Source organism: Schistocerca gregaria, chromosome 8, assembly GCF_023897955.1.
Source record: "Schistocerca gregaria isolate iqSchGreg1 chromosome 8, iqSchGreg1.2, whole genome shotgun sequence".
Lineage (NCBI taxonomy): Eukaryota > Metazoa > Arthropoda > Insecta > Orthoptera > Acrididae > Schistocerca > Schistocerca gregaria.
Genome location: NC_064927.1, coordinates 279113757 through 279139012, shown reverse-complemented (window position 1 = coordinate 279139012; position 25256 = coordinate 279113757). Strand labels below are relative to the sequence as shown.

The 25256-nt window shown below is 44.8% G+C and overlaps 1 protein-coding gene and 1 non-coding gene across 2 annotated transcripts in view; one reads left to right on the top strand and one right to left on the bottom strand.

The window, feature by feature from the left end:
- The window catches only part of LOC126284768 (uncharacterized), an 87046-nt gene that overhangs the window by 26981 nt on the left and 34809 nt on the right, over window positions 1-25256 (top strand). The gene's annotated exons all lie outside the window — the stretch shown is intronic.
- Window positions 4071-4145, bottom strand: Trnas-cga (transfer RNA serine (anticodon CGA)). The gene has a single exon. It is a non-coding gene; the product is annotated as a tRNA-Ser (tRNA).

Here is a 25256-nt window from a genome sequence, read left to right as displayed (position 1 = left end):
CCGGAAGTTCCATATATGAAAGACAGGACAGTTTGACATTAGGACCGCTCTTTCGTCTTCCAGCTCTGACGCATAGTCCTGACCATCACGGAATATTCCGTAATCTCAAGGGAATTTTGATACTAGCGAACAGGAAGCTGTCAAAACTGAGAAGCAGCTCAGTAAAGAAGGTGTTTACTACTTTCCATCTTAATCTATTTCCTGGAAGGACATATAAATTCATTACTCGTATGTAGAATGTGGAAACATTTTTGGCCACTAGTTAGGCCATCTGCAGCGGCTATATCAGTCTGGCAGACTCACGTGCGTGGCTGTGGGCCTGATTTCACCAAATTGGTAGTCGGAAGGCTCTCACATGGAAGAAACGACAGTAATTTTGGTACTTTCAACATTGCAGCTCAGTCAGCAATCTTGATACTCTAGTGTATAAGAAACTATCACCCTCGATTGCGGTAAATAAACCAACCTTTACCTATGTTGCAACCCAAGTAATATAGCCTTCTTCAGAAGATATACCTGATTCTATAATATGTCTACGAGGGCATGGTCTAGAAATAAAACTAAAACAGCTTGAACTTAGTTTTATTTCTAGACCATGCCCTCGTAGACATATTATAGAATCAGCTATATCTTCTGAAGAAGGCTCAATTACTTGGGCTGAAACATAGGTAAAGGACGGTTTCAATACCGCAGTCGAGGCTGATAGTTTCTTATACAACGAGAATAAGCTTTTCTTCCGTGTATTCATTCACCACTGGCTCTTCTCTTCTTCCCTGAGGGTCTGATATGTGGGTTTAACCGTTACGGAATATTCTGTTTTGTCAATCAACATATGACGCCAGTCCGTTTTTAAAATTGTAGGAAAGGCAGAAGAATAAACTAAATAATGTTTTGGATGTGTCCCACTTTGTTCGGCCTTCTGTCAACTAAAGCAAGACGTGCGTGATCGTAAGAGTAAAATCGTTTCTAGGATCCAGAAGGCAGTGACACCTTAAGTCCGATAACTTTTGCAGTTATTTAAAATTTTCCACTGGTACAGTTACCACTTCGTGAAGATATCAACAAAATAGGATCTGAAGTTATCTCCATGACTCCAGTAAGGACTTGTGCTGCAACGACGGCGAGTGCCCAGTCTTCTGTGTTCATTTTGTCGCTGTATTGCAACATAGCGCGGACTACCGCCCTAGGATCGACAGAACTGACCATTGGCAGTCCTCAATGTTTACCAACCTGCCACATGTAGCTAATAGATGTCTGCATCACGATCTTATTTCTCTGTGAAGAATATGAGTTATTCCTCGCTTGCCTTTAAAGATAACTCTCCATCTCTCTTCCGGATCCCTTTTGGGCTATTTTGTTTAACTTAAACCGTTTCGATTCGTCTCTTATGATTTTAAGTACTTTTTCTCTCTTTTGGGCCGAGCGGTTCTAGGCGCTTCAGTCTGGAACCACACGACTGCTACGGTCGCAGGTTCGAATCTTGCCTCGGGCATGGATGTGTGTGATGTCCTTAGGTTACTAAGGTTTCAGTAGTTCTAAGTTCCAGGTGAATAATGACCTCAGATGTTAAGTGCCATAGTGCTCAGATCTATTTTTTCTCTCTTTCTCGGATTGAGCGATGTCTCTGAACTGAATACAGTGCCTAGTAATATGGTCCGGCGTCCCAGTGTCTCCTCAGTCACAATCACCGTTAAGTCGACGCCCTGTTCTCTTCAGATAGGTGGACTGAGATCTATGTGTTTCCCAAACATTTGGAAAGAGGTCGTAGACGAATCGTCCGGTTGTTCTTTTAAACAAGTACTCCTGCGACTTTCGCATTATGCATGCAATGAGTTGCTGGTTGGTGTTTGCTTTTTATCATAATACCTCTGTGAATTTACCATCGTCACCTCTTAATCAATACTGTCTGCATTTTTTCTGATTACTAGGTCTAGGGGATGTTCAAATGGTTCTTTTGGCTGCTCAGTTTCCTGCCTGGCCCGCTGCATCCCTCCTTAGCTAACCTGGTCGCCCAAGACTCCTCTTGAGCGACCATATTGATGGCGATCTCAGTGCGGACGCCAGATCAACACAGGATGCTGTGAAACAGTACTCCCATCCTCAGACTATCCACTACACCCGGCCTCCAGGTCGCTTGATTACAGGAGCACGCCACCACTCCCAGCCAAGAAGGGTAGTAGGAGTAATCCATTTAACTACAGACCTATATCATTGACGTCGGTTTGCAGTAGGGTTTTGGAGCATATACTGTATTCAAACATTATGAATCACCTCGAAGGGAACGATCTATTGACACGTAATCAGCATGGCTTCAGAAAACATCGCTCTTGTGCAACGCAGCTAGCTCTATATTCGCACGAAGTAATGGCCGCTATCGACAGGGGATCTCAAGTTGATTCCGTATTTCTAGATTTCCGGAAAGCTTTTGACACCGTTCCTCACAAGAGACTTCTAATCAAGCTGCGGAGCTATGGGGTATCGTCTCAGTTGTGCGACTGGATTCGTGATTTCCTGTCAGGAAGGTCGCAGTTCGTAGTAATAGACGGCAAATCATCGAGTAAAACTGAAGTGATATCAGGTGTTCCCCAGGGAAGCGTCCTGGGACCTCTACTGTTCCTGATCTATATAAATGACGTGGGTGACAATCTGAGCAGTTCTCTTAGACTGTTCGCAGATGATGCTGTAATTTACCGTCTAGTAAGGTCATCCGAAGACCAGTATCAGCTACAAAGCTATTTAGAAAAGATTGCTGTATGGTGTGTCAGGTGGCAGTTGACGCTAAATAACGAAAAGTGTGAGATGATCCACATGAGTTCCAAAAGAAATCCGTTGGAATTCGATTACTCGATAAATAGTACAATTCTCAAGGCTGTCAATTCAACTAAGTACCTGGGTGTTAAAATTACTAACAACTTCAGTTGGAAGGACCACATAGATAATATTGTCGGGAAGGCGAGCCAAAGGTTGCGTTTCATTGGCAGGACACTTAGAAGATGCAACAAGTCCACTAAAGAGACAGCTTACACTACACTCGTTCGTCCTCTGTTAGAATATTGCTGCGCGGTGTGGGATCCTTACCAGGTGGGATTGACGGAGGACATCGAGAGGGTGCAAAGAAGGGCAGCTCGTTTTGTATTATCGCGTTATAGGGGAGAGAGTGTGGCAGATATGATACACGAGTTGGGATGGAAGTCATTACAGCATAGACGTTTTTCGTCGCGGCGAGACCTTTTTACGAAATTTCAGTCACCAACTTTCTCTTCCGAATGCGAAAATATTTTGTTGAGCCCAACCTACATAGATAGGAATGATCATCAAAATAAAATAAGAGAAATCAGAGCTCGAACAGAAAGGTTTAGGTGTTCGTTTTTCCCGCTCGCTGTTGGGGAGTGGAATAGTAGAGAGATAGTATGATTGTGGTTCGATGAACCCTCTGCCAAGCACTTAAATGTGAATTGCAGAGTAGTCATGTAGATGTAGATGTAGATGGTTCAAATGGCTCTGAGCACTATGGGTCTTAACTTCTGAGGGCATCAGTCCCCTAGAACTTAGAACTACTTAAACCTAACTAACCTAAGGACCTCACACACATCCATGCCCGAGGCAGGATTCGAACCTGCGACCGTAGCGGTGGCGCGGTTCCAGACTGCAGCGCCTAGAACCGCTCGGCCATTCCGGCCGGCTCTAGGGGATGTATTTCCAATATTACGAGAAGAGCTTTTGACATACACTGTTCAGTCACCATAATGTGGCCACCTATCAAAAACCAGAATAATCACCATTTGCAGCGTGGACGTTCAGGAAGTGAATCAGTGAGGTGGTGGAAGGTACCGACAAGGAAGTGGAACCATGCCGACTCCAGTGCTGTGTCCATATGCGCTAGGTTTCACCGCTGCGGATCCATGCCACAAACAGCCCGATGGAGGTGATCCACCACATTTTCTATTGGGTTTAAATTATGGGAGCTTGATGGCCAGGGGATATGGTGAACTCATCCTGGTGCAGAATGAGATTTTCACTCTGCAGCGGAGTGTGCGCTGATATGAAACTTCCTGGCAGATTGAAACTGTGTGCCCGACCGAGACTCGAACTCGGGACCTTTGCCTTTCGCGGGCAAATGCTCTACCAACTGAGCTACCGAAGCACAACTCACGCCCAGTACTCACAGCTTTACTTCTGCCAGTATCTCGTCTCCTAACTTCCAAACTTTACAGAAGCTCTTCTGCGGACCTTGCAGAACCAGCACTCCTGAAAGAAAGGGTATAGCGGAGACATGGCTTAGCCACAACCTGGGGGATGTTTCCAGAATGAGATTTTCACTCTGCAGTGGAGTGTGCGCTGATATGAAACTTCCTGGCAGATTAAAACTCTGTGCTCGACCGAGACTCGAACTCGGGACCTTTGCCTTTCGCGGGCAAGTGCTCTACCATCTGAAGTCTCGGTCGGGCACACAGTTTTAATCTGCCAGGAAGTTTCATATCAGCGCAGACTCCACTGCAGAGTGAAAATCTCATTCTGGAAACATCCCCCAGGCTGTGGCTAAGCCCTGTCTCCGCTATATCCTTTCTTTCAGGAGTGCTAGTTCTGCAAGGTCCGCAGAAGAGCTTCTGTAAAGTTTGGAAGGTAGGAGACGAGATACTGGCAGAAGTAAAGCTGTGAGTACTGGGCGTGAGTTGTGCTTCGGTAGCTCAGTTGGTAGACCACTTGCCCGCGAAAGGCAAAGGTCCCGAGTTCGAGTCTCGGTCGGGCACACAGTTTTAATCTGCCAGGAAGTTTCATCCTGGTGCACTTCGCGCCATTCGCATACCGAGTTGCGTGACACGCTGCATTGTCCTGCTGATAGATGCCATCGCGGAAAAACAAACTGCATATAGGGGAGGACATGGTCTTAACAGTAGATGCACACTTGTGTAGATCCACTGTGTTTTCCAGATTGCCCCCAGACCATAATTCTCCCTCCTCTGGCCCGTAACCTTCCTATGATCTGCAAGGCCGTACATGACGAAGGTCATCTGTCCTTTCTTTTTTTCTTTCTTTCACTGGTACCATGTCCCGCACTGACAAAGGGTCGGCATTGTTAGGAACGGATTGGGCAAGGTTAGTGGAAAGGGGTGGCCGGATACCCTTCCTGCCACCACCCCATACCCACCGGGACGGAATTAGTGTACCCCTGCTGTCTGCGTCTAGTGTAATTCATGGAATAGTGTGAACGTGTTCAGATGTCTGTGAGTCGTGTAACTGAGGCGGGACTTGGGGATCAGCCCGGTATTCACCTAGCGGGATGTGGAAAACCGCCTATAAACCACATCCAGGCTGGCCGGCACACCGACCGACGGAGGTAATCCGCCGGGCGGATTCGATCTGGGGCCGGGGCGACTACCTGAGCGCATTAGCGCCCTCGGCTAACCTGGCCGGTCGACAAAGGTCATCTGTCCGATGGAGCATGACTGTGAGTTATCTGAAAAGGTCACCTGTCGTCACTCAGTGGACGTCCATTTGTGGAACTGGTGTGCAAATTCTGGCCTTCGTCGCTGATAAAAATGTAGTCAGCACGAGTGTGCGAACCAGGCTCCTGCTGCGGAGACGCATCTGCATCTACATCTACATGACTACTCTGCAATTCACATTTAAGTGCTTGGCAGAGGGTTCATCGAACCACAATCATACTATCTCTCTACTATTCCACTCCCCAACAGCGAGCGGGAAAAACGAACATCTAAACCTTTCTGTTCGAGCTCTGATTTCTCTTATTTTATTTTGATGATCATTCCTACCTATGTAGGTTGGGCTCAACAAAATATTTTCGCATTCGGAAGAGAAAGTTGGTGACTGAAATTTCGTAAAAAGGTCTCGCCGCGACGAAAAACGTCTACGCTGTAATGACTTCCATCCCAACTCGTGTATCATATCTGCCACACTCTCTCCCCTATAACGCGATAATACAAAACGAGCTGCCCTTTTTTGCACCCTTTCGATGTCCTCCGTCAATCCCACCTGGTAAGGATCCCACACCGCGCAGCAATATTCTAACAGAGGACGAACGAGTGTAGTGTAAGCTGTCTCTTTAGTGGACTTGTTGCATCTTCTAAGTGTCCTGCCAATGAAACGCAACCTTTGGCTCGCCTTCCCGACAATATTATCTATGTGGTCCTTCCAACTGAAGTTGTTAGTAATTTTAACACCCAGGTACTTAGTTGAATTGACAGCCTTGAGAATTGTACTATTTATCGAGTAATCGAATTCCAACGGATTTCTTTTGGAACTCATGTGGATCATCTCACACTTTTCGTTATTTAGCGTCAGCTGCCACCTGACACACCATGCAGCAATCTTTTCTAAATCGCTTTGCAGCTGATACTGGTCTTCGGATGACCTTACTAGACGGTAAATTACAGCATCATCTGCGAACAGTCTAAGAGAACTGCTCAGATTGTCACCCACGTCATTTATATAGATCAGGAACAGCAGAGGTCCCAGGACGCTTCCCTGGGGAACACCTGATATCACTTCAGTTTTACTCGATGATTTGCCGTCTATTACTACGAACTGCGACCTTCCTGACAGGAAATCACGAATCCAGTCGTACAACTGAGACCATACCCCATAGCTCCGCAGCTTGATTAGAAGTCGCTTGTGAGGAACGGTGTCAAAAGCTTTCCGGAAATCTAGAAATACGGAATCAACTTGAGATCCCCTGTCGATAGCGGCCATTACTTCGTGCGAATAAAGAGCTAGCTGCGTTGCCCAAGAGTGATGTTTTCTGAAGCCATGCTGATTACGCGTCAATAGATCGTTCCCTTCGAGGTGATTCATAATGTTTGAATACAGTATATGCTCCAAAACCCTACTGCAAACCGACGTCAATGATATAGGTCTGTAGTTAAATGGATTACTCCTACTACCCTTCTTGAACACTGGTGCGACCTGCGCAATTTTCCAATCTGTAGGTACAGATCTATCGGTGAGCGAGCGGTTGTATATGAGTGGTAAGTAGGGAGCTATAGTATCAGCGTAATCTGAAAGGAACCTAATCGGTATACAATCTGGACCTGAAGACTTGCCCGTATCAAGCGATTTGAGTTGCTTCGCAACCCCTAAGGTATCTACTTCTAAGAAACTCATGCCAGCAGATGTTCGTGTTTCAAATTCTGGAATATTCCATTCGTCTTCCCTGGTGAAGGAATTTCGGAAAACTGCGTTCAATAACTCCGCTTTAGCGGCACAGTCGTCGATAACAGTACCATCGGCACTGCGCAGCGAAGGTATTGACTGCGTCTTGCCGCTTGTGTACTTTACATACGACCAGAATTTCTTCGGATTTTCTACCAAATTTCGAGACAATGTTTCGTTGTGGAACCTATTAAAGGCATCTCGCATCGAAGAACGTGGCAAATTTCGCGCGTCTGTAAATTTTAGCCCATCTTCAGGATTTCGCGTTCTTCTGAACTTCGTATGCTTTTTCGTTGCCTCTGCAACAGCGTTCGGACCTTTTTTGTGTACCACGGGGGATCCGTTCCATCTCTTACCAATTTATGAGATATGAATATCTCAATTGGTGTTGCTACTATATCTTTGAATTTGAGCCACATCTCGTCTACATTCGCATAGTCAGTTCGGAAGGAATGGAAATTGTCTTTTAGGAAGGCTTCTAGTGGCACTTTATCCGATTTTTTAAATAAAATTATTTTGCGTTTGTTTCTGATGGATTTGGAAGAAATGGTATTGAGCCTAGCTACAATGACCTTGTGATCACTAATCCCTGTATCAGTCATGATGCTCTCTATCAGCTCTGGATTGTTTGTGGCTAAGAGGTCAAGTGTGATTTCGCAACCATTTACAATTCGCGTGGGTTCGTGGACTAACTGCTCGAAATAATTTTCGGAGAATGCATTTAGGACAATCTCGGAAGACGTTTTCTGCCTACCACCGGTTTTGAACAAGTATTTTTGCCAACATACCGAGGGTAGGTTGAAGTCCCCACCAACTATAACCGTATGAGTGGGGTATTTATTTGTTACGAGACTCAAACTTTCTCTGAACTGTTCCGCAACTGTATCATCGGAGTCTGGGGGTCGGTAGAAGGAGCCAATTATTAACTTAATTCGGCTGTTAAGTATAACCTCCATCCACACCAATTCGCACGGAGTATCTACTTCGACTTCACTACAAGATAAACCACTACTGACAGACACAAACACTCCACCACCAATTCTGCCTAATCTATCTTTCCTGAACACCGTCTGAGACTTCGTAAAAATTTCTGCAGAACTTATTTCAGGCTTTAGCCAGCTTTCTGTACCTATAACGATATCAGCTTCTGTGCTTTCTATTAGCATATTCAGCAACGTTCGCTGAGCGGTCGTTGAGAAGACACTGTTGATATCTCCTTGGTTCATCTGGGCTGTCAGTTCAACAACTGCAATCGTCGTTGTCCTGCGTGATATATGGCTCGTCATGCACCACAGCTGCCTCGGGGCCTATTTTGGATAGCGCCATTTTGCCACGCACGGCATACTTTAACCACGGCAGCATGCGGACATTTTACAAACTTAGCCGTTTCGGAAATGCTTCCATCCTTAGACCGAAAGCCAATGATCGTGCCGTCTTGGATGTCGGACGACTGCAGTGTTTTTCCACGTCCTCCCGAAATGCTTTACATGCCGTCCAATGCTAGGGCTGCCACCTGCCATCTGCGAGTGCTTATTGCATGTTGATTTCAACATAGGCCTGGTCACATTAATGTGTCTGGGCCCTGTAGACATTATATTTTATCAAGAGCGGCTCGTAGTAAAACTGCGTACTTATGGAATATCGTCTCAGTTATGTGACTGGATTTGCGATTTCCTGTCAGAGAGGCCACAGTTCGTAGTAATTGAGGGAAAGTCATTGAATAAAACAGAAGTGATTTCTGGCGGTCCGCAAGGTAGTGTTATATGCCCTTTGCTGTTCCTTATCTATGTAAACGATTTGGGAGACGATCTGAGCAGCCGTCTTTGGTTGTTTGCAGATGACGCTGTCGTTTATCGACTAATAAAGCCATCAGAAGATCAAAACAAACTGAAAAACGATTTAGAAAAGATATCTGAATGGTGTCAAAAGTCGCAGTTGACCCTGAATAACGAAAAGTGTGAGGTCGTCCACATGAGTGCGAAAAGGAACTCGTTAAATTTCGGTTACACGATAAATCAGTCTAATCTAAAAGCAGTAAATTCAACTAAATACCTAGGTATTACACTTACGAACAACATAAACTGGAAAGAACATATAAAAAATGTTGTGGGGAAGGCTAACCATAGGCTACGTTTTGTTGGCAGAAAATGCAACAGACCTACTAAGGAGACTGCCTACACTACGCTTGTCCGTCCTCTATTAGAATACTGCTGCGCGGTGTGGGATCCCTTACCAAGTAGGACTGACGGAGTACATAGAAAAAGTTCAAAGAAAGGCAGCGCGTTTTGTATTATCGCGAAATGGGGGAGAGAGTGTCACAGAAATGATACAGGATTTCCGCTGGACATCATTAAAAGAAAGGCGTTTTTCGTTGCGACGAAATCTTCTCACGAAATTCCTATCACCAACTTTCTCCTCCGAATGCGAAAATATTTTGTTGAGACCGACCTACATAGGGATTAACGATCACCATGATAAAATAAGGGAAATCAGAGCTCGCTCGGAAAGATATAGGTGTTCGTTCTTTCCACGCGCTATACGAGACTGGAAAAATAGAGAATTGTGAAGGTGGTTCGACGAACCCTCTGCCAGGTACTAAAATGTGATTTGCAGCGTATCCGTATAGACGTAGATGTAGATGTAGATGTAAAAGAGCGCCGCCTTGAGGAGAACATTTCAAAACAAAACCACAGTAGTTCGATTATGATGATCATGATGATGATGATGTTTGGTTTGTGGTGGGCTCAACTGCGCGGTTATCAGCGCCCGTACAAATTCCCAACCTTTGCTCAGTCCAAACTCGCCACTTTCATGAATGATGATGGAATGATGAGGACAACACGAACAGTGGTTCGAGACAGGGCTGTTGTTCGCTCCTGCAGCCGCCCGCTAAGGTCAGTCGTGAGCAGGAAGGAGGAAGGAAGTGGCAGACCGCCGACACTTTGCCTTGCGGAGGGAAGCGGCGGCCACAGCGTCGCTAGACGCTATCTTTGTGGGCTGTTCAACAAACAGGGCAGTTGGAGTTTAAATTTACCTCCTTTCCGCCACTTCAGAACTTAAGAATCACCCGCTGCATTTACACTGATACACGCTGACGGACGTAACCACTCTGTTTCGTGAAGATGATCATCGCTGCTCAATCGTGCTGCTGTGTAGGTCTATTCTCTCTTAGTTCTCTATTTTTCACAGTATTCCAAACCAGACGTTCTCTTATTTTTATTTCCTTGTTCACCCATACGCGTTTCTTTCTCCTAAAGGGTGCTCTGTAGTTTGTGCGCGACTTTACAAGTATTATATAGAATCAGGTGAATACTGTTTCACATTTGGGAGAAGTGTTGATTGGACAGATAGGAAGCAAAGGATGCTTAAAGTTTAACGCCCTGTCGACGGCGATTTCATCGGAGACAGAGTGTAAGCTTAGATTCCACGTGGATGTTGAACGAAAGTGGTCCTGTGTTTTTCAAAACAACCATCAGGGATTATGGCTAAGTGGTTTAGGGAATGAACAGTAACCCTTCCTCCACACTCCCGCTCGATTCTTTAAAAGATCGAACTCGTGTGTATAAGACGCCATGTCTCCCGAGATATGTGTCGTACAGTGGCATAATTTTGCAGCTACATTCGGCGGGGTAAATGGTAAGTCAGGAGGAAGGATCCATGCTTTAATAATTGAAAGTATTAATGATTCTGAGCAAAGAACTTTTTACGGACTTATGCCCTATTCCGAATGCTTTCCTTAATATAACACATTTAATATCAGTTTTGTACGTTTCTCTTAAATAACTCGTAAACCGCACCTTTCAGCGTAGACCCGTCCCAGTACAAAATTAAACTACTTTAAATTTCCTACGAAGAAGGCTTATTGATTTTTTCTCTAGGACTAATAGTTTGCACGAAGAGAGAGCGAGAATACTGGAAATCTCTCGCGACGCGCATGCATTGTAGCTTAGGTAGCTTTAGTAGGCCAGTCTGAGGTATCGTAACTCCCCGACTGTATAGACAACAAGTATTCTGTATCAAGTTGTTTGCCTTAACTTCCTCTACATTATTGTTAACAAAGAAAATGTTTGAATAATACAGAAAATAAATAACAATGTATATTAAATTTGTTCTCTCTCGGAAGCCGTTCGTATTAGGGCCTATCACAACATGAAGTTTTTTTTGTTCAGAATCACTAATTCTATCACTTCTCAAAGCAAGAACCTTTCCTCCTAACTCACGCTGTATCTGTAAAATATGTTGCAAGTAGAGTGACTTGTAACGAAGTAACAAATTGAAATGCCGTGCCTGATCCCTGAATTACAGTGAAGCGCCAAAGAAAATGGTACAGGCATGCGTATTCAAGTACAGAGATATGTAAACAGCCAGAATACGGCGCTGCGATCGGCAACGCCTATGTAAGGCAACAAGTGTCTGGCGCAGTTTTTCTGCTAAAGAGGCAGTTTATCAAGATGTAAGCGAGTCTGAACGTGGTGTTATAGTCGGCGCACGAGCGATGGGACATAGCATCTCCAAGTTGCGATGAAGTAAGGATTTTCCCGTACGGCCATTAAACGAGTGTAACGTGAATATCAGGAACCCGACCCTGACATCTCTGCAGCCGGAAAAAGATCCTGCAAGAACGAGACCAACGACGACTGAAGACAATCGTTCAACCTGACATGAGTACAACCAGTCGGTAGATTGCTGCAGATTTCAGTGGTGGGCCATCAACAGGTGTCAGCGTGCGAATCATTCAACGAGAGATCATCGATATGGGCTTTCTGAGCCGAAGGCCCACTCCTGTACCCTTGATGACTGCATGCCACAAAGCTTTACGCCTCACCTGCGTACAATTACCTCCTACAACTCCCTATAGTACCATGGAAGTTGTTCCCTGATGCTTTAACACACGTACCATCATCCTGTCTCTTCTTCTTGTCAGTGTTTTCTATATGTTTCTTTCTTCGCAGATTCAGCGGATAATATCATCATTCCTTATCTTACCATTCTACTTAACTTTTTACGTGCTCACGCAGTACCACATCTCAAACGCTTCGATTCTCTTCTGTTCCAGTTGGAACGTGCTATTTGGATTCAATAATACGACATGAAGCGGCAAGGACAAACGTACATAGCTTGTGTTAAACAATGTTTATTAGTTTGCACAATTTAAATACAATAAAACAGATAAATTTCACAACCTCACAGGAGCACAATAAAATGTTTTCTTAAACCTCTATTGAAATCTCTATAACAAATGCACAAAACATAAAGAAAATTCCTGTTGGTGTAAATAATTAATACGATCAAAACTTGCCAAACTCTGAACCTGCAAGACCATCTTGTACAATGAATTCTCTTTTGCACTATATATTCATACTAAGGTGTAACATTAAGCCATAATATAAGGCATACAAATAACATTCAGGCAACTTCTAAAACTTCAACGCTCGGCAGTGAAGACACCGCGCACACGAACTTCTGACTAAAGAATAATCCAGTTGATGGAAGTAATTAAATAAGAAACAATTAATAAAAAACAGCACCTCGGCATCTAAATATTCCCTGAGAACATGCGCACATGAAACCCTCCATTATAAAATTAAACTTCAAAATGAGAGTACAAGGTAAAAATACACACATCAAAAAAAGTTTTGCATCACTTCGGTTCCGAGAGTTCCGGAACCTGTACAGAAAATTGGAATAGAGATCAACATAAACATCATTTCTGCCATTTTTATTGCTCATGAAATCCACACATTGCATGTTGTACCACCATACAGCGAGACCTTCAGAGGTTGTGGTCCAGATTGCTGTACACACCGGTGCCTCTAATACCCAGTAGCACGTCTCTTGCATGGATGCATGCCTGTATTCGTCGTGGCGTACTATCCATAAGTTCATCGAGGCACTCTTGGTCCAACGGCGACTCGGCTTAGATCACTCAGAGTGGTTGGTGGGCCACGTCGTCCATAAACACCCCTTTTCAGTCAATCTCAGGCATGTTCGATAGGGTTCATGTCTGGTCAGTTTATTCGAGCGATGTCGTCATCCTGAAGGAAGTCACTCAAAAGATGTGCACAATGGGGGCGCGAATTGTCGACCATGAACACGAGTGCCTCACCGATTGCTTCCGATATGGTTGCACTATCGGTCGGATGATGGCATTCACGTATCGTACAGTCGATACGGCGCCTTTCATCACCACCAGCGGCGTACGTCGGCCCCACATAATGCCATCTCAAAACAGCAAGGAACCCCGCTTTGCTGCACTCTCTGTACAGTGTGTCTAAGGCGTTCAGCTTGACCGGGTTACCTCCAAACACGTCTCCGACATTTGTTTGGCTATGCACTATGCGACTTAACTTCTGAGGTCATCAGTCGCCTAGAACTTAAAACTAATTAAACCTAACTAATCTAAGGACATCACACACAGCCATGCCCGAGGCAGGATTCGAACCTGCGATCGTAGCGGTCGCTCGGCTCCAGACTGGAGCGCCTAGAATCGCACGGCCACTCCGGCCGGCACGATTGTCTGGTTGAAGGCACATGCAACACTCATCGGTGGAGAGAACGTGATGCCAGTCCTGAGCGATCCATTCGGCATGTTGTTGGGCCCATCTGTACCGCGCTGCAAGATGTCGCGATTGCACAGGTGGACCTCGCCATGGACGTCGGGAATGAAGTTGCGCATCATGCAGCCTATTGCGCACAGTTTGAATAGTAATACGACGTCCTGTAGCTGCACGAAAAGCATTATTCAATATGGTGGCGTTGGTGTCAGGGTTCCTTCGAGCCATAATCCGTAGGTAGCGGTCATGCACTGCAGTAGTAGTCTTCGGGCGGCCTGAGTGAGGCTTGTCATCGGCAGTTCCTGTCTCCGTGTATCTCTTCCATGTCCGAACAACATCGCATTGGTGCACTCCGAAACGTCTGGACACTTCCCTTTTGAGAGCCCTCCCTGGCACAAGGTAACAATGCGGACGTGATCGAACCGCGGTATTGACCGTCTGGGATTGGTTGAACTACAGACAACACGTGCCGTGTACCTCCTCCTGGTGGAATGTTTGGTACTGATCGGCCTTCGATCCCCTTCCGCCGGCTGGTGTGGCCGAGCGGTTCTAGGCGCTTCAGTCGCAGGTTCGAATCCTGCCTCGGGCATGGATGTGTGTGATGTCCTTAGGTTAGTTAGGTTTAAGTACTTCTAAGTTCTAGGGGACTGAAGACTTCAGATGTTAAGTCCCATAATTCTCAGAGCCATTTGAACCATTGAACCCCTTCCGTCTGTTAGATGCTGGTCACGCATAGTTGTTTAGATCTTTGGGCTGGTTTAGTGACATCTCTGAACAGTCAAAGGGACTGTGTTTGTGATACAATATCCACAGTCAACGTCTATGTTCAGGAGTTCTGGGAGCCGTGGTGATGCAAAACTTTTTTTGATGTGTCTATGATACAAATGACAAATAAGGCAATACAGAATTAATAAGGCGGAGCCTCCAGCAATCTGATCGGGCAGTAATTACAGTGTGACCCAGTTTTACAGGTTTAAATTCATATTTAGAGCGACAGGAGCACCCGCTAAGGCGACGGAGGCACGAGCTACAAAGCTCAACGACCTGACAGGGCCAGGAACAAAGAGAACAGCAATAATCAGCTTAAGGACGAGATCGAGGCTGAAGGCCAAGAACCTGGGGCCCGGTCTAACGAATCACAGTTCCACTGGCAATGGCCAAGTCGCCAAGCCCCAGTGCCACGTACCACCGTACCGGACGAAGTACCTTGCACTCCACACAACTGAAACATAAATCAGCTACAACAGCGCACTCGCGATTGCTCATTCAAATTACATAGCAGAATAAAGCATAACATCAAAACAGGAATGATCTCACTTTTTTTTAACCCAACACTTAAGAATTCATTTAAACACTGCAATATACGTCTAAATGAGATTGTCCCTTGAAAGGTAATGGCAACAGCTGCGTATTACTTTAAACGGGCAAGAGCCCACCGGAACTGCACTTTCATAGAGTCTGATGTAGTTTTACGAGACAATATCGTATTTCATTAAGATGCAAATTTTGGTACTTAATGACCAAGATTACAACAACTTTATATATACCATCATTCAATAGTAAGGAGCTCACCGGATTTCCTTACATATAGCTGCAGGTTCTTCCTCAAGTGGTAGGAAACTAAGATGGAAAACCCCCAAGCCCGTTATCGTGTCACGTGTGACATAACCTTGACATATCAGGCTCGTCACTGAAGACAACATTAGTTGGACATTCACCTGTTCAAATCAAACACACACCATATGACAAGGCGAACGATTAATGCCAGGCAACGCTCCGCCGAGCTCTTCATCTCAACATGCGCTGCTTGGCGAGAAAAGCCAAATACCACGCCATGTGCCGAAACCAAAATCCTTTCCTCCGTTTCCGGCCGCAACACTCCAGTAATACCACGGGCAATGAGCGTGCGCACCAAGTAAGGGCTTACCTTCCGACCGTGCTGTAACCACAACCGACAGACCACACTGTGACCTCTGCTGCCTCGACGCTCCAGACTTAAACGGCCGAACCCGCGATGAACAAGGGACTCGCGCCCGGCCAAAGCGAAATCGATGGCAAGGATGATTCTACAAGAAAGGGGTACCGGCGCCAGCCCCGCGACGTATCATCCTTTTTCCCACTGTCCATGATTCGAGACTACACAGCGCTGTGATAGAAACGCACTTACTCAAATATTTCTTCATCAAATTAAGTTCTACTGGCTCTGAGCACCATGGGACTTACCTTCTGAGGTCATCAGTCCCCTAGAACTTAGAACTACTTAAACCTAACTAACCTAAGGACATAACACACATCCATGCCCGAGGCAGGATTCGAACCTGCGACCGTAGCGGTCTCGTGGTTCCCGAGTGTAGCGCCTAGAACCGCTCGGGTACCGTGGCCGGCTAAGTTCTACTATATTGATACCAGTAGACATCTCTTGGCAAGGAATACGTTATTTCCCTGTGCTAGTCTCCTTTTTATGCCGTCCTTGCTTCGTTCGTCATGGGTTGTTTCGCTTCCAAGGCATCAGAATTCCTTAACTTCAACTACTTCACTAATACCAATTTTGATGTTAAGTTTCTCGCTGTTCTCGTTTCTGTTACTTATTACTTTTGCCGACTTATCCTCAATTCATATTCTGTCTAATCAAGCCGTTCAATCCATTCAACAGATACTGTAATTCTTCTTCACTTTCACAGAGGAAAAGAAATGTCATCAGCCAATCTTATCATTGATAACCTTTCACCTTGAATTTTAATCCCGCTCTTGAATCTTTATTTTATTTGCGTCATTGCTTCTCCGATGTGTAGATTGAACAGTAGAGGCGGAAGAGGACTTCCCTGTCTTACACCATTTTTACTCCGAGCTTTTTGTTCTTAGTCTTCCACGCTTATTGTTCCCTCTTGGTTCTTGTACATGTTGTATATCATCCGTCTTTCTCTATTGCTTAATCCTATTTTTCTCAGAATCTCAAACATCTTGCACCACACATTGTCAAACCGTTTTTCCAGGTCGACAGATCATATGAACGTGTCTTCTTTTTCTTCATGCTTGCCTCCATTATCAACCACAATGTCAGAATTGCCTCTCTGGTGCCATTACCTTTCATAAAGCCGAACTGATCGCCACCTAACAAACCCTCAATGTTTTTTTTCCATTCTTCTGTGCATTATTGCAGTCAGCAGCTTGAATGCAAGAGCTGTTACGCTGATTGTGCGATAGTTGTCGCACTTACCTGCTCTTTCTCTCCTCGGAATTTTGTCGACATTTTTCCTAAAATCTGATGATACGTCGCCAGTCTCATATATTCTACAGACAAACTTAGATAGTCTTTTGGTTGCCTCTTCCTGCAATGATTTCAAGAATTCCGATATATTTAACTATTTGGTCGTAGCCTCGCGCGATTAGCCGAGCGGTCTAAGGCGCTGCAGTCATTTTTTTGCTGTGTGGCTGGTCCCGGCGGAGGTTCGAGTTCTCCCTCGGGCATGGGTGTGTGTGTTTGTCCTTGGGATAATTTAGGTTAAGTAGTGTGTAAGCTTAGGGACTGATGACCTTAGCAGTTAAGTCCCACAAGATTTCACACACATTTGAACATTTAATCGTATGTCGTTCGCCGGGTGCCGGTCTTTTAATTTGACGCCACTTCGGCGACCAGCAGTCCATGAGGATGATAGGATGATGATGATGATGACAGCACAACACCCAGTCCCTGGGCGGAGAAAATTCCCCGACCCAGCTGGGAATCGAACCCGGGCATAGAGGATTGACAATCCATCACGCTGACCATTCAGCTACCGGGGGCGGACAGGAATTCCGATGGAGTGTTATTTATCCCTTCTTCTTTATTTGATCTGAAGTCTTCCAGAGCTCTTTTAAATGCTGTCTTTGATACTAGATCCCCTATGTCTTTCACATCGACTCCAATTTCTTCCAACGCGTTAGCAGACAAGTCGTCGCCCCTCGTAGACGCCTTTAATGTACTCTTTCCATCTATTGGCGCCTACTCTAGCTCTAATGACATCGTTGTGACCGGGCGGTGAACACCAGTGTTTCTTCCTTTTCTCTCGAAAATTGAGCCCTGTGAAAACTGGATTCGAGATTTGTCCCTTATCACTGAAATGATATCGTTTTCCTGTATTGTTTGAATAATTCAGCACAATTTTTGCTTTGTTTTTGTTAGAGACGTCTCGTGCGGTTATCTTAGAACGTTATTAATTTCATTGATTTTAGGCATATCCATGGGAGATATCCCTTTTGAAGCCGTTTCCCTATGGGACGACCCAGTTGGTTCTCCCCGCCATGCCGCCTCCCCCAACATTAATTTTATCACCTACGGTTTCATTGAAGACTGTATACTTCTTGCACGTTTCTTTGTGTAACTAAGCGGAGAAACATGTGCTTGTGAGATGTTAGACACATAACAGATACTAATCTGAACTAGGGGTAATAGTATTCAATAACAGCGTTCCTACGTCACTGAGTCAGAACGTAAGCGTAAGTTTGCGAATGCACCGTGTCTTTACGACACCAGGATGCGTGGCTTCCACTGCAGATCAGAAGGTCAGTGAGTTGCGCATTAGCGGAATTCTGAAACACAGTTGTGACGTGACAGTGGCACGGGGATTTATCGTCAAGACAGGAAGGAACTGAGACAAACTTCCTTGTTGGGCAAGATGGTCTCACTCCCTTGCGGTATCTGCGAGATCGGGCATCCGAATTGCACTACAGTAGTCTCCAAGTACGCGAGGATAGTAAAAAAAAATGAGTACCTCTAAAGACTTGACGTAGAGTCACCACACTAACTTGGAGCACTGACAGAGAACAATCAACACAATGATTAGGAGCACTGAGCAGGTATCAGAACTTGGAATGAGAGCTCCGAGTCTGGAGCTACAGAACAGCCCAAACAAAACTGGCCCATAAAATGTTTATATAACATCTACATCCAGATCTTTACTCCACAAACCCCCTGATGGTGTGTGGCGGAGGGTGTTTAGTATACCTCTGTCATTATCCCTGCTTCCTGTCCAACAGCGAATAGTGAGCGGGGAGAAAGATTACTGGTAAGAAGCCGTGTAAACTGGAATCACCGTAATTTTACCTTCATAGTCTTTCCACGAGATGTACGTAGGAATAAACAACATATTGATTGACTCTTCTGCCAACGTGCGCTCTCGCAATTTTAACAGTAAACCAAACGGTGACTTCCCTCTCTCTTCTGACGTCTGACACTTGAGTTGGAGGAGCTTATCCATAACGCTTTCGTGTTAATAAATAGAGCTGGACGAAATATGCTGCTCTTTGGGATCTCTCTATTTCCTCTATCAAATGTTGCTGGCACGTGTCGCAGACTGATGATTCAAGTATCAGTCAAATGAAGGTTTTGTAAGTTTCCTCCTTCGTCAGTGGAATACACTTGCTGACAATTATTCCAATGATACTCAAGTCAATGAATATATCTGGTCCTACGACATTCCTGGTAGATATGACGTTCGTGCAGCGTCTGCTACTTGGTCGCTAGATATGTTTCCGGTACATCCGACCAACACGCGAGTGTTACCGAAATACTACGTGAACACAAGTGCGAATCCCTGAAGGGAAGTAGACGTTCTTTCCACGAAAAGCTGTTGAGGAAGCATAGAGAACTGTCGTTTCCGACAGACCGGAGAAAGATTCTACTGCCACCAACACACATTCACGTACAGACCGCGAGGACGAGATAGGAGAAATCAGGACTCGTACGGAAGTACATAGACAGATATTTTCCCTCACTCCATTTGCAAGCGGAACAGGAAAGTGAATCACCAGCAGTTGTATAAGGAACACACCACCACCCACCGTGTTGTGGTGTGCGAAGAATGTATGTAGATGTAAATATAGTTTGACGAGTGCCTCCTCGATCTTCTCATTTAAACGAACCGGCCACGAAACCAGCTATCCCTTTTTCGGGTTTTATTTATTTCCTCTGTCAGATTTCCTTTTTAAGGGTCCCAGGCTAAGGACCAATACTAAGACATCGGTCGGATGTGTGTTTTGTAAGCTGCATGGCCTACCGTTACTGAGAAGTCATCTAATGCACCTCAGTCTCGCGCCCGCTCTTCCTGTGATTAGTTTTTTGTGAGGTTCCACTTCATATCGCTCTATAAGCATGCTTACCTGATATTTAATAGATGACTGCTTCCGCTAATTTTTCGGCAATCGTGTAATCAAACAGTAACATGTCTTTCCACCAGTTTACGATCAATACATTACATTTCTTTATGTTTGTGCGTCAACTGGCAGACGGTGCGCCGAGCGTCGATCCTCGACAGGTATTCCTGCATTTCGCTACAGTTTTCTAACGTTGCGTTTACTCTGTATACAACTTCATTAGTCGCAAAAAGCTTCACGGAGCTTCCGACGTTGCCACTATGTCATATACACTGTGTAAACGGTAACCGTTGACAACATACCACGCTAGTGTAAAGTCGAGACGAATCATTTGATCGACCAGGCCGGGGAAGAACCTCAAGTTGGCCTATCAATAGAGCTGTTAAACTACCGCAGGCTATGATAGATATGATAAGTAAACGTAGACTGCGTAGGTTTTCCTTGTAGCTTTTGTCAGTTAAGATCCCAACAGAATAACCTGTACGTTACGTGTATAGCATGCCTATCGGGTACTCTTTCATTTCTATCGCTTTGTTTGCAGATCAATATCTTACTAGATCCCCCTAGAAAGCGGAAGCGAAGAATCGTCTAGAAACTGAGAGCGGATATATGAGGGGCGTACAGTTAGTACTGCAAGGCATTTTCTTCCTGTGAGGAGGTTGCTTATATTCAGGATTCCAATACACCACTCTTTTGGCTACAAAACCCTATTTTTCAATATAATCTCCGTTCATACAACGGCCTTACGCTGCCTTACTGGGAGGGCTTGTATGGTACAACTCTACTGGTCGACGGGTTGGGGATTTTCTCTGCTCGGGGACTGGGTGTTTGTGTTGTCCTCATCATTTCATTATCATCATCATCATTCGTGACAGTGGCTAAATTGGACTGTGTAAAAAAAATTGGATTGTGTAAAAACTGGGACTTTGTACGGGTGTTGATGACCGCGCCTACAAACCAAACATCATCATCTACTGGTCAACGTCAGATCCAATGTCTGGCCGCGTCAATTACCTCCCCATCTCCCCATCGTCCACGTACTGCTTCCCGCGGAGTGCATCCTTCATTGGGCCAAACAGATGAAAGTCAGAAGGTCCGAGATCCGGATTGAAGGGTGAATGGAGAAGACTAATCCAATGAAGTTTTGTGAGCTCCTGTCGGGTGCACAGACTTGTGTGAGGTCTTGCGTTGTCATGGCGAAGAAGTAGTTTGTTTGCATTTTTGTGGCAACGAACACGCAGAAGCCGTTTCTTCAATTTTCTGAGGGTAGCACAATACACTTCAGAGCTGATTGTTTCGCCATGAGGGAGGACAACACAGATTGTATCTTGCCATTCCATGAACTGTCGTTTTATTTCTGGCTCAAAGTGATGAGCCAATGGTTCGTCACCTGTGACAACGTTCGACAAAAAATTGTCACTAGCAGCCTCCTTCGTTGCTGTTTATGGTCTTCAGCTAGGTAGCGAGGAAACCAGTGGGCATACACCTCTGAGCACCCCACCTGGTGGACGATTGTGTCAGCATTACCAACAGATACGTTGATCACCTCGAATGAGAGTGTCCACACGTTCCAATAACCCAGGAGTGACAGCTGTCTGTGGCTGCAGGCACGCGGGAGATCGGACTTGTTGCGATGATGACAAACGCCTCGTACAACGACTTACCGTGCTTTTGTCCACTGCCAGGTCCATGTAGACATTTGAAGCGTCTATGAATATCTGCGATGCTCTTGTTATCGGCAAATGAAACTCGATGACAGCTCTCTGCTTGGAACGCACCTCCGTTACGGACGCCATTTTGCAGGCTACGTATAACACGCCACGTGATGGAACTTCATGAACCAACAGGAGGTGAAGCGGGAATATTCCACTAGGTCTCACAACAAGGTTTGATTTTTTTTCTACCAAAATTTGGAGAGAAAAAAAGTGTTGCACTACTTATTGAACGCAGCTCGTAACTTGTAATTTCGTATGAGGTTAATGAAAGAAAAAAGACTTTTGTAAATGTCATTCAAAAACTAAACATGTTTACTATTCGACCTAAACTTAACCCTTAAATGCACAATACGCTCTTAGCAAGAAGTCCAGAAAAAAAGGACGACGACCCAATTCTTAACTTTAAGCTGTTGAAATTTTAACGAGAAAAAGAAATGAACTTCAGACGGTTAACACCGACAACCCGGTGGTGTAAAGAAGGCGAGAGGACATTCCAAATCTCGCATGGAGGGCACGCGCTATAGCTTAGGTGGCTTTCTACAGGCTAGTTTGAGGACGTTTCCCGACTTGATAGATCTCAAGTGTCTTGTTTTCAAATTGTTCGCTTGACTTCCCCTACACAATTGTAGTACGTTGTAAACGGCTACAAACAGTTGTAGATTACACCTTTCTGCATTGCAACAAGCGACTGTCACACAACACTCCGCCGTCGTTCGCACGGATGTACTTCTGCGTCTGAAAATTTCTCTCTTCTTAGAATGACTTTTTGTGCTCTATTCGGTAGAAACTATTCAGTTCAATTACAAAGTTGATCTCATATTTAAATTATGCAGAAAACTGTTGTCGCCACTTCGTGACAGTACAATCTGTTTACTCCATTTTTTGACCATCTGACAAGGCAAACTATAGAATGGATATTTTCATCAAGATGGAGCGACAGCGTCTATCGTTCCTGACGATTTCAGTGTGAAGACGACAGTCAACAAGGGTAAAGAAATCTCCATAACTACAATATCGCGATACCTCTCTCAATGTGATACATAACTGTTCAGCAAGTTGAAAGATTAAATGTAATGTAATGAATCTCTACACGTTGAAGAGCTGCAACGGAACGCTGAAAACCATATAGCCGCCGCCTCTCAGGTAAAGACGATAAGTGCGTTCCACAGTTTCATAAATCGCACACAGCGTTGCATCGATGTCAGTGGTAGCCTTTTCTAGAATCACCTGTGAAGTCCTTCTGTTCATTAACTAAGTTAACTTATTCTGTGTGAGACTTATTCTTAACGGAGAGAAAGTTTCAGACGTGAAAGTAAGTGACTTCGCGGTCTGTACGTGAATGTGTGTTGGTGGCAGTAGAATCCTCCGGTCTGTCGGAAACGGCGGTTCTCTAAACTTCCTCAACAGTGTTTCGTGGGAAGAACGTCTACTTCCCTTCAGGGATTCGCACTTGTGTTCACGTAGTATTTCGGTAACACTCGCGTGTTGCTCGGATGTACCGGAAACATATCTAGCGACCAGGTAGCAGACGCTGCACGAACGTCAGATCTACTGTTAAAATTGCGAGAGCATACTTTTTCATGCATGCACGGTAGGAAACAGAATGCAATCCCCAAGGACTGTGATCAGTGGCGCCAGGGTATAACGTGTATATACTATAACCGCTCTTCTAATTGAGAACAATATTATCAGTCTTATTCTCCTGTAGGGAAGAGGTGATCGATAATATCGCAAATAGTTAAGAACATTGCAAAAGTTTCAATTAAAATTATCGATATATACTCTCTCATCACAACAACGCCTGCAGCAAAGTAGCGCCTAAAGGAAATCAAAGAGGGTTGAATGCGGCTAATTTTGTTTCTAAATTCTACTACATAAACCATGCTCAGGTGTCCTGCGCTCTGAATAAGGCTAGGTAGCTGCGGCGTGCGGTGTAGCTGGTATTTCCGTTGATATGCTACGGAAGGGATCAGGGCACTTCTGTTAAACTCCAAGGAAAGTGAATATAGATAATTTATATGGGACAACCTTCCGTTGAAACTTGTACTGAGGTCTAGGTAGATCTTTGCCGTAAGGTCACGGACGAAAAATATCTGAGGAACTGTGTACGCGAGAGAGAGTAGCACTCAGTATTAAACTCTGTGACATGCCGAATAACCGATAATAGGATCTGTGGACTATACGAAGGGACGTTAAACTGAATATAAGAACGAAATTGAACACTTAGCCTTGTGTAAGTAAAAACGTACGAAGTTTGAATGAATGTATCGAAGTATAGTCATGAACCCTAGTCCTTGCTATAATATCTTTGAGTGACGAACTATAAAAATCACGGACATTTTATTTGCCGTAATTGCTGAGAGTAACTGTATGATCAACCCTCTTTTTCTCTACATACTAAACACAATCATTCATGAACATTTAATTATTATTAAATGTTGTTAATAAAAAGTTAAAGTGATTTCCACAATAGTATGTGTATCAGGCAACGATAATATACGGAAGCTGCACACTGTATCTCTGGATAACGGAAGGCTCGAATATGAAATATTATGACGTGTAAATTGTGACATAAAAGATGTTTAACGTTTCATTTCCAACCGGACAGAAAGAATACAAAATCAGAAGTAGTGTGGATATGCAGTAACGACGGAACCGGCCGCGGTGGTCTCGCGGTTCTAGGCGCACAGTCCGGAACCGTGCTACGGTCGCAGGTTAGAGTCCTGCCTCGGGCATGGATGTGTGTGATCTCCTTAGGTTAGTTAGGTTTAAGTAGTTCTAAGTTCTAGGGGACTGATGACCACAGCAGTTGAGTCCCATAGTGCTCAGAGCCAGTAACGACTTAAATGATAACTAACAGCCAAAGACGGTATTAACTATCTTGTCTTCGGTAACGCAGCAACGAATGAAGGGTGATCAACTGTGCAAAAAGTCAACATTAATTGCCGCGCGGTCTGGGGCGCTGCAGTCATGGACTGTGAGGCTGGTCCTGGCGGAGGTTCGAGTCCTCCGTCGGGCATGGGTGTGTGTGTTTGTCCTTAGCATAATTTAGGTTATGTAGTGTGTAAGTTTAGGGACTGATGACCTTAGAAGTTAAGTCCCATAAGATTTCAGACACATTTTTTTCAACATTAATTATTCTTATCAGAACCCGATATTTAATCGCCGTTAGAGTGAACATGTTTGTCGCTGCTCCATGTGATGTGTAAATATAAAGAAAAGTCGGGCATATACAGTAGATAGCAACATCAATGTCTTACATCAGAGAAGTCGACGACAGCAGATCGACGGAGGGCGTCTATAATACTAAGGGATCAAAGTACTGGTGAATCATTTGACACGGCCATCGACGATCAGACTGCGCTCAGTAGGCCTGTCTGTGCGCTCTCTGTTTTGACCTTGTAGGCAGTGACTGTGCGTGAGTTTAGAGGCGAACAGTGTTAACAACTTTCATTGTAGGATACAACCATGCCCCACCAACGAGTCAAGTCATGTTGAACAACTTCAGTCATTTGAATGGAGTCGCATTGTTGGCCTGTGGGAAAGTAGATGGGCGTATCGATGGGTTGCTGCACATGTTGGGCGCGTAGTGTGGGTGGTGAGTCGCTGCTTTTGACAGTGGTCTGCGCAATATAGACACATATGTAGATGGTTCAAATGGCTCTGAGCACTATGGGACTTAACA